Source organism: Tamandua tetradactyla, chromosome 11 (genome assembly GCF_023851605.1).
Source record: "Tamandua tetradactyla isolate mTamTet1 chromosome 11, mTamTet1.pri, whole genome shotgun sequence".
Classification (NCBI taxonomy): Eukaryota; Metazoa; Chordata; class Mammalia; order Pilosa; family Myrmecophagidae; genus Tamandua; species Tamandua tetradactyla.
The window spans coordinates 32,884,621-32,894,918 of record NC_135337.1 but is presented as its reverse complement, the minus strand read 5'-3'; the positions used below and the strand labels follow the sequence as shown (position 1 = coordinate 32,894,918).

The 10,298-nt window shown below is 41.5% G+C and overlaps 1 long non-coding RNA gene and 1 pseudogene across 1 annotated transcript; one reads left to right on the top strand and one right to left on the bottom strand.

Moving 5' to 3' along the window:
- Window positions 1-1,412: 1,412 nt before the first annotated feature.
- Window positions 1,413-3,538, top strand: LOC143649105 (sorting nexin-13 pseudogene; annotated as a pseudogene).
- Window positions 3,539-6,187: 2,649 nt separating this feature from the next.
- LOC143649456 (uncharacterized) lies at window positions 6,188-10,271 on the bottom strand. Its single transcript, XR_013159005.1, has 3 exons — window positions 10,169-10,271; window positions 6,963-7,008; window positions 6,188-6,311 (listed from the first exon to the last, which is right to left on the bottom strand). It is a non-coding gene; the product is annotated as an uncharacterized LOC143649456 (long non-coding RNA).
- Between the last annotated feature and the right edge of the window lie 27 nt (window positions 10,272-10,298).

Sequence of the window (10,298 nt, the reverse complement as noted above, 5' to 3'; positions counted from 1 at the left end):
TGCCAGGGCCAGGCTCATCCTAGGAATCATCTTCCATGCCATGTAGGAGGGAGAGCAATGTTTGACTTGCAGAGACGGGCTTAGAGAGAAAAGGCCACATCTGAGCAACAAAAGAGGTCCTCCAGAGATGACTCCTAGGCACATCTATAGGTAGGCTAAGCTTCTCCGCTACATACATAAGCCTCAAGATCAAGGCCTTGGCCTATTGATTTGGGTGTCCCTAATGCCTGTGAATGTGAGATGTGGGTCACGGGTTTGTGTACACGTGGTACAGGGCCATGGGGGCGAGGTGCAACTCAGGTAGGACTTGGCAAGCAGGAGCAGCGTGGGCGTGGGGGACAGATGTAGGGCATGGCAGGAGGCAGATGGCAGGGCTAAGCGGATGTGCTGGGCTTGTATTTGGGCAGGATGTGGATGGGCTCATGAGCATGTGGGCTGTGGGTGTCAGAGTATGGGGTACAGGGCACAGAAGCTGGGGCACCAGGAATTTGGGACATGGATGTGACCTTGTGCCGCGGGAGAGGCCCGGGGCACCAGGATGTGGATGCGTGAGTGTGTAGAGGCAGAGGAACAGGTCACAGAAGTTGTGGAACGTGTCGGGGTGGGCGATGACAATGAATGGGGCCCTGGTGCGGGTGCGGGGGTGGGGGTGGGGTCAGGTTGCTTGATTGTGCCAGGTGGAGGCTATGTGGCTCAGATGTGCCTGAGAACACCTGCCAAGTGTGGAAGGGCACTTGTGCTGTGGGGTGGGGCAAGGGTGTGCACATGTGTGGGGCATGGGGTAGGGGTGCAGGGGGCAATAGGTCTGTGCACAGATACGTGGGTGCCCAGCAGGGGGCAGTGCTTGAGCACGGTGGTTCAGATGTGTGGAGTGTGGAGGAGTCACAGGTCATGGGTGGGGTGCGGCGCTGGTGAAGGCAGCTTGGCTTACTTCCTCATTCCTGTCTCCGGGCCTCTCTCTGGAAATGGACGCACTAGGTTGTTTGCACTAACTGGCTGGTCTCAGGTTCTCTGCATCTCAATTCTTTTGTTTTTTCAACCAGGGCCTCCCTATGTGGTGTAAAAATCCTCCAGGTCACTCACACCCTGCAATCCTTCTCCCAGTCTCTTTTCTGGCCCTTCTCTAGCTGTCCTTTGGAGCAGTGGTGAACTCGACCTATCCTATTCTGCCAACGTCCTCTTTTTAAAAAATTCTAAACTTAATTTTTTATAATAAAAGTTTTTCCCTTCCAAGGTGGCAGTGCGTCCCTCGCGAGGGTCTGGGCTGGGGGGGAGCCTGCGAAGCCAAGTAAGGCCACCGCCTAGGAGAAGCCTGAGGCGGTGCTGCCCAGGCGTTTTCCCTGCTGCTGGGGCTGTTGCTGTGCAGCGAAGCTAGGGAGGAGCTCACTTCCCCAGGGTGTAATAATGTTAACAGAGGCCAGTCTTTCCATATGGGGATGGGAAGCCTTGGCATTGTCCTTTTTCTAGTAATCTTTGGACTGTTTGTAATTTATTTGGCATTTTATATTCTCTGCTTTGTGGGTGGAGGTTTTGTGGTTACTCTCCTGTTTGGAAAAACAAATTCAGAGAAGTAACTAGAGCAGTGTGAACACTCCTTTCTTCCTCCAACATCAACTGGCATTCCTAAGTGCTTAGAAGAGATGAAACAGGAAGCCAGGACTATTAAGATTGATAGAAGATTGACTGGTGCCAATATAATTGACGAACCTCTCCAGCAAGTTATCCAGTTGTCCTCGAGGGATTATGTTCGGTTTTGGTATTATACACTAAGTGATGATGAATCTTTTCTTCTTGAAATTAGGCAGACTCTTCAAAATGCACTCATTCAGTTTGCTACTAGGTCAAGAGAAATAGAATGGCAACCTTATTTTACTACACGCATTGTAGATGACTTTGCACACATCTTCGAGTATTCAGAAAAGCTCAACAGAAAATAACAGAGAAAGATGATCAAGGAAAAGGTTCAGTAGAAGATTTTGTAGATACCTTCTTTGAAGTTGAAGTTGAAATGGAGAAGGAACTTTGCCATGATCTAGTCTGCACTTCTCCCAAAGATGAAGAAGGATTCCTAAGGGATTTGTGTGAGTTCTTATTATGTTTATTGCTACCTCCTGGAGATTTCCAGAACAAGAGCATACAATACTTTGTCAGGGAAATCCTTGCACAAGGAATTCTTCTTCCATTAATAAATCAACTCAGTGATCTTGATTTTATTAATAATAAAATGATCTGTGATTTTAATTGTAACTATGAGGGCTTTATGAACATTATTAAATTGGGTGACAATGTTGGGGAGCTAGAAGCAGTCAGAGATAAAGCAGCAGGAGAATTACAGTATCTTAGATGTCTAGATACAGATGATGATGATATCAACACTATTAGAAATCAAATAAATAGCTTACTATTTGTAAAGAAAGTATGTGACTCAAGAATACAGAGGTTACACTCAGGCAAAGAAATATATACTGTGAAACTGGCAGCCAACTTTGGGAAACTTTGCACAGTCCCACTGGACAGCATTCTTGAAGACAGTGTTACACTACATTTTTTTATGGATTACACACAGCAAACTGGAGGTCACACACATCTCTTCATCTGGATGACAGTGGAAGGATACCAGGTTACAGCCCAACAGCAGCTAGAGGTTTTATTAAGTTGTCAGAAAGATGGAAAACATCAGACCAACCAAACCAAAGGTCTTTCAAGAGTAGCTGCTGTTGGAATTTATGAACAGAATTTATCAGAAAAGGCATCTCCAAGAGTAACTGTTCATGACTAGTAGTAAAATTAGCAGATACTTTGAATCATGAAGCTCCAACTCCTGAAATCTTAGATGACATTCAAAGGAAGGTGTATGAATTGATGCTACAAGATGAAAGATTTTACCCTTCCTTCAGACAGAATGCACTTTTTATGCGCATGTTAGCTAAGCTGGATATGTTAAAAGATCCTACTTTCAGATAATCAGATGATGGTGATAAAGAATCTTTTAATGGGTCTCCTACAGGAAGCATAAATTTATCTTAAGATGACCTTTCAAATGTGTCTTCTGATGACTCAGCACAACTTCATGCTTATATTTCAGATACTGTGTATACTGACTATGACCCATATGCTGTGGCAGGTGTTTGTAATGATAACGGAAAGACATATGCATTATGTGCCATTACTGTTCACTGGCGCAATCTAAAAAGTGAGGAGACGTGGAAAACCTATCGTCGTTATAGTGACTTCCATGACTTCCACCTGAGACTCACTGAACAGTTTGAAAATCTATCAAGCACATTGAAGTTTCCTGGCAAAAAGACTTTTAATAATATGGATAGAGATTGTTTTAGAAAAGAGAAAAAAGGATCTAAATGCATATTTGCAGTTATTATTAATTCCTGAAATGACAAAAGCATCACCAGCTTTAGCTTACTATGTGCATGACTTCCTTGAGAACAAGGTCTACAGTGAGGGAAAAGAAGATTTTGGTGCAAGGCTCCAGGAATCAAACTCAGGTCTCCGGCAAGGCAGGCAAGAATTCTGCCACTGAGCCCTAGATATTGCATTTAAAGACCAGAAAATTTTATTAAGTGCTCCTTGGCATGTTTATTTTCTATGCTTTATTCAGCCTACTATCGATATAGGTGTAAACTCCCACCTTGAAAATTCATCAAGTACTTTAAAGCCTCCTGGCAAAAAGACTTTTAATAATATGGATAGAGATTTTTTTAGAAAATTATAATCATAATCCAGCAGAAGCTTGCAAGAACAAAGAAACTTTTGATATATATGGTCCATTAAAGAAGGTTTGCCTAAGACAGGTCACAAGCTTTTAATCAGCTTGAGGAGGAAATGTCTCTTATTCGGAATGAAGATAAGAAAAATGTTAAATAGGCTATGTTCTGGAAAGTATTTTTGCTTGTGAATGACATCTTTATTGTTCAGAATCCCATTTGGGGACAAGACCTATACTTGAAATAAAATGATAGGTTGAAACAATAAATGATAAATTGTCAAATTAGGCAAGATAGATTAACGGAAATACAAACTTTATAATCAGTCATCCTTAAGTTCAAATCCCTGCTCTGCCATTTATTAGCTATATTCTTGAGCAAGTTATTTAACCTCTTTGTATTTTAGTTTCCTCAAGAAATAAAGATGTTAACACTTATTAAAAAAAAAGTTTTTCCTATGAAATTCTAAGGAATTTTCCCTACGTGCGTTTTACAATGAACGTCTAATAATTTATTTATAATTTAGAGATTACACTTACTTGACTATTGCCCTAAGAAAAAGATACTATTCACATATTTTTTAAAAAGCTGTGTATTTGTTTTAACTTTATCCCAGGTTGTCCATCTTTGAGGAGTGTCTGAGCAGGTGCCTCAGTTATTTGTTTCAAGTAAATAGTGGAGGTAAAAAAAAGGGGGGGGGGTAAGGGATAAGACTTTCAGTAACTTTTCTTTTTGTACACTACTAATTTCTTTTTTATCCATTTGTTTGTTGTTTTGTTTTTGTTCCTTTAGTAGATGCCTCCATGGCAAGAAAGGAAAAGAATTATTTGAAAATTGTGCTGGGAACTTATTCTGCATTGACTGTACAACTGGTTAGCTGGTTCCAGAAGCTCCTCACTTCTCCCAGAGGGAGAGGCTGCACCCAACTCAACCCAAATTTTCACAGAATTCAAGGTTTCTAGTTGTTGGGAGTTGGTCTTCCCAGACAACTCATAATCAGTTGACATCTAAATGCAGATTGCCTGATACCCAAGTAGTTTAAACCACATTAATAAGATTGTTCTCATGTCTTCCCTATAAGAAAGGAGAACACAGGAGGGCAGCATCCCTTTGCTGGAGCACAGACACAGAGTGTCCATGTTAGCTTCTCTGGCTAACCCTTGGCTAATATCTTTTCCGAATAAAGTATATTCCTTTTCTCAGACCATGTGACACTGTAGTATTCAGCCTTACCCACTTTGGATAATAACCCTATATCCTTCTTTTCTTTAAAAAAAAAAAATGAAAATTTATCCTTGATTTTCCTTTACTGTAGTTTAAGAATCAAAACCTCTGCAGTGGAGGTGCAAGGGTGGTTCAGTGGTAGGTTCATGCAGGAGATCTGGGTTCAATTCCCAGCGCATGTACTTCCCCAAAAATAAACAAACAAGCAAAATGAAAAGAAATAAAAAACAAACAAAAATTCAACAAATGGTGCTGCAATAACAGGACACTCACATGGAAAAAGAATGAAATGTGATCCTACCATAACAGCATACAAAAAAAACCCAAAACCTCTGCAGTTTGCATTGAAGGAGGGACAGGGTTAGAGGGATAATTAGTTATTCTCTACCTGGGCTGGGGCCTAGGTACCATATTGTGCAAGTCCTTATGTGTTTATCCAGTTGTTTCCAAAATCCCTACTTTATCCTGAAGCATTTGTCAGCTGAACTCTTCTCACCCCTCTACCCCTCAAAACACTACACACTTCTGGCTGCTAAGTAAAGGAGACATCATATGATTAAATGGGGGAAGTAACTTTGGCAAGGATTATGATATGGACTTCACAAATAAATGTGATCAACTTAGTAATCAGTAGTTCTCCCCCTTGGTTATACATTGGAATCAAATGGGGAGCTTTAAAAGATGCTAATGCATGGGTCCCACCCCAAGAAGTTCTGTTGCATTTGATCAGTACAGCCTGGTTCTCAAGAGTTTTAGTAGCTCCTCGGGTGATTCTGATGTACAGACAAGGTTGAGAACTCAGTGTTCTGCAACAGCACTTCTTAGACTTTAATGTTCATGCAAATCACCTGAAGATCTGTAGGTTTGCTCTGGGTGCCAAGATTCTGTATTTCCTTCCTATGCCTGTGTGCTCAAATGGAGACATGAATAAAGCACTAACAGTGACCAGAGAAAGGAATAACACTCACTGCTTGGGAAGAAAGTGGATTAGGCAAAATAACTGATTTTTCCTTGGCCCTAGCATGGGTTTTGAGTCAGGATAATCTGATCTTTTCACACCAAAATGGATCTTTTCCTTCAGCAAACTGAGTTACTTTCTCCAATGGTCTTACTGTGGGGTAGCTGGTGGCTGGTTAGCTGATGGCTGGGGGTAAGTGGCCGTACTGAGTCAGTCACACAGACACAGACACACAGCACACAACTCAGGAGACAACCCTCAGGGGAAAAAGGAAGGCGTCTGCTTTATTCAGGAAGTGCACAGGCTTATATAAGCTGGGAAGCATGCAGGGACACGTGTCGGGCTGGGATTGGTGGTCGTTGTTGCTAGGCTGGAGGGCAGATTTCTGGGATAGGTCACCGTTGTTGCTAGGGCGAAGGGCAGATTTCAGGTCAGCCATTTCGTGTTGCCTTGCATCAGCCACGGCAGCCATGTTAGCAATATTGTATGGCTTCTCCAACATCTTACCTCTGAAATCCCAATTTTCACCACTCCACATACCATCTAGCACCTCTATCCTTTATCTTACTTTTGTACCCCCCATATATAAATTCTTCAATTACAATGAAATTCCCAATCAATTGTTCCCACCACTTTCACCTATCTACCCCTATTAGCTTCCTAATCACCTTTTGTTGTTGCCTCCCAAAGATTCCATGGTGCATCAAGACAATTACTGCCTTGTAAACACTCTTACTTGCCTTTCTGTGTGATATTCATTCTTGGTAAATCCATTTATCCTTTTTCATGTCTATACTCTCTTGACTGAAGTTTACTTGAGAAAAATCATACCATTATGCTTTAAATTCATGATACAGACTGCAAATAGGCATTCAAACCTGCTGGCAATATTGCAACCTTTCCCTCTTCACATTTTCACTCTCAGAAGATTCTTTAGACCTTCTTCTCACTCCTTCAATCTTTAATACTTTTCTGCCTCACTCTCAGCTGAAAACCTCATCTCATATTTTATTAAGAAAATTGATGTGATCAGGTAGGAACTAACCTTATCCACCTACCCATATATAAACAGCTGCTTGAATCCATCTTCTTTGTCTTTCCATCCTGTTAAAAAGATGGAAATTCAGGGGTTTTTCAGTCCCATCCCACTTCCTTGTGCTTTGGATCTACGATTTCATCCTTCTTTATAACCTAATTTTTGTGGGTATTCCCTTTTTCTCCCACATCAATAATTTCTCTTTCTCTATTAGATCATTCCTACCATCATATAAACATCTATCTGCCAACACAACATTAGTAATAAAAAACCTCCCATGGTCTACATGACCCACTCCACCCACCATCCTATTTCTCTGCTTTTCCTCCCACCCCCAAAATCAGAAACAAAATAGACGAACAGAACCTCAAGAATTGTCTCCACCCATACATCTTTCATTCAATATATTCTAGTCTTTCTGCCTCCCTGCATCTCTGAAAGTGCTCTTGCCAGAGGTTCTAATGATCATCATGTTGCCAAATTCATGTTCCTACTGTGTCCTCATCATACTTGATTTTCTTGCAGCATTTTCTATAGTTAACTACTTCCTTCAAATTGTAATACTTTCTTTCTTGACTCTGACACCACCTCCTTACCTCTCTGGCTGCTGCTTCTCAGTCTCTTTCCCTTTTTTAGAGGTGGGGGTGCATGGTCTGGGAATTGAACCTGGGTCTCCTACATGGAAGGCAAGTATTGTACCACTGAACCAACCATGCACCCCTTCTCAGTCTCTCTTGCTGGCTCTTCCTTCTCTGCTCAACTTTGAAATGTTGGAGGATCTCATGGCCCTGTTCTTTTTCTACAAACTTTGCCTTGATTATCTCATCCAGTCCCAAGGCTTTACGTTTCATTTGTAAGTTGATGGCTAGGAAATTTATATCTCCAGCAAAGACTGTGTTCCAGGCTAATATATACTTTTATCCACTTGACATCATCACGTGGATATAAAACAGACATCTTTGATTTGATTATTTTTAATGCACTCCAGCAAGAGACTTACAAGGAACTCTTCTATGATTGGACAAGTTAGATTTATTACTCATTTCAGTAAGTGAGAACGCACACCATAAGGATTTGGGTTTGTATTAGGTGATGAATGCATAGTGAATGTGAGATGAAAGTGGAGAATTAGGCAGCAGTCAAACCATGCAGGACTTTTAAAGCCATTCAAGCAAAAGGGACTTTGCTCTGAATTGAAAGCTGTTAAGAAGCAGGGGTAATTCATAGTTGGGCATTTTAGTAAGTATTATCTAGAAAGAGGAGAAAATTGGACTGAAGCTAAAACTGCAATCTGTAAAGAAGCCACAGTCATTCCTATTAGTCAGAATAAGGAGATGTTTGACATTTTCGTGTCTTTGAAAAATGTTCTTGTTTTGTCTGTATTCAAACATGATTATGGTATTCTATTATCAGATTATTAATCTCAGATTATTATCTTATTTTTGTCTTAATCCACCATGGTTACAGAGTGGCCTTGTCTGATGTTGAATCTGTAAAACTCTTCATTTTCAATAGAACACTGTGTTGGTTTGAAGTTGTTATGTGCTCCAGAAAAACAGGGTCTTAAATTTAATCCATTCTTTTGGGTGTCAACCCATTGCAAGTAGAATATTCTGATGGAAGCACTTCAGTTAAAGTGTGTCCCACCTCAACCAGGATGGGTCTTAATCCTATCACTGGCATCCTTTATAAGAGAATGAAATTCATACAGAGAAAGTCACAGAGGAAGCAGTCAGAAGCTGAAATCAATGGAACCTGGAAGAGAACGGAGAGGCCATGTGTCTTGCCATGTGACAAATGAGGAACAGGTTGCAGCAGTCAGCACCAGAATGCCAGTCTTCCACACCTTAACGATGCCTTGATTTGGACTTTTTTTTAGTCCCCAAACCTATAAGTTAATGAATTCCCATTGTTTAGGTCAACCCCTTTCATGGTATTTGCTTGAGCAGCCTAAGTAATTAAAACAAACACTGAGTCCTACTTGTGATTACCAGGCCAGCTAGTAGCAACAACAGGCTGAGCTGACAGTACCAGGTCAGCATCTTTATATCATGAATTGCTTTTCTCTGTCTCAGTAGACATAATAGTGCTCTTGATTTAGATTCCACCCCTTCACCCCACCATAAACTGTTACTTTTACAGCCTTCCCTTTTATGTGACACCACCATCCACACATATGCTCAACCTAAAAACCTAGGATTCACCCTTGGCACTGTCCTTTTCCTCATCCCCCCAGCCAATCAATCACCAAATCCACTGTTTTTCCTTCATTTCTGCTACTAGCATCCTGGTCCAAAACCACCACTCTCCCTCTCTCAAGCATGCTGTAGCCTCAGAACTCGTATTGTTTTCTCTGCTTCCACTCCTTCCTCTTTACAATCCATTCTTCTCACAATAGACACATAAGATCACTTTTCTCCCTTCCTTTAAATCTCTCAAATGCTTACCATTGCATTTAGAATAAAAACCAAACTTCCTACCTTGGCTTAAAAGTTCCACGTGATCTGACCCCCGCCTAATTCTCCGCTCTCATCTCAGATATGTTCCCCCACATTCCCTATGCTTCATTCACTCTGGCTTTTTCCCCCCTCAAACATACCAAGCTCATTCCTACCCCTTTCATACCTCTGCTCTTGCTCTATCTTTTGCCTAGTAGCGTTTAACCTGGTGGTTACTTCTCATCACCAGTCTCTTCTCTTGGTGGTATTTCCTGACCTCACCTAAGGTGGCTCCACCCCAGTCTCTATCACATTCCTCCATTTTATTTCCTTTGGAGGACTAATCACCATCTGAAAGAATGTTTCATATTTATTCATTTGCTTATTGTCACCACCTAACTGCAATTTAGCTTCATAAAAGGGTGGCATTTGTCTGTCTGGTTCACTATAACTCCAGCCCCTAGAAACCTCCCCGTTTCACAGCCAAGCGTTAAATAACATAAATGAGTGACTGAATGAATGCCACGGTTACCATTTCTATAAATACAGCCCCCAAACAATCAGCAATTGACATGTTTTGTTTGTTTTATAAGAGAAGCGGGGGACTCTGAAAAGGAAGTAAAAACATGGAATCAAGAAAGTGCCTGTCTTTCATCCAGTCTGCTCAATGTCATGGACGGCCAGAGTGCGGAAGTGTATGTCAGGACTGCAGGCCCTGAGGCTTTCCTTTCTCTGAATTACCTTCTTTCCTGAAAACAATGTTGAAGCCATAGCCTTATGATAGACTTACCCTATATTTTAGTAATGGTTATTCGGGTTTATTTCTATAACCACCCTTTTGGCGACCTATTAGCCAGCCACGACCTCTGGAAAGAAAGCCAACTCTCTTGCGCAGGCGCCCAGCGGCGGATTACAAGGCG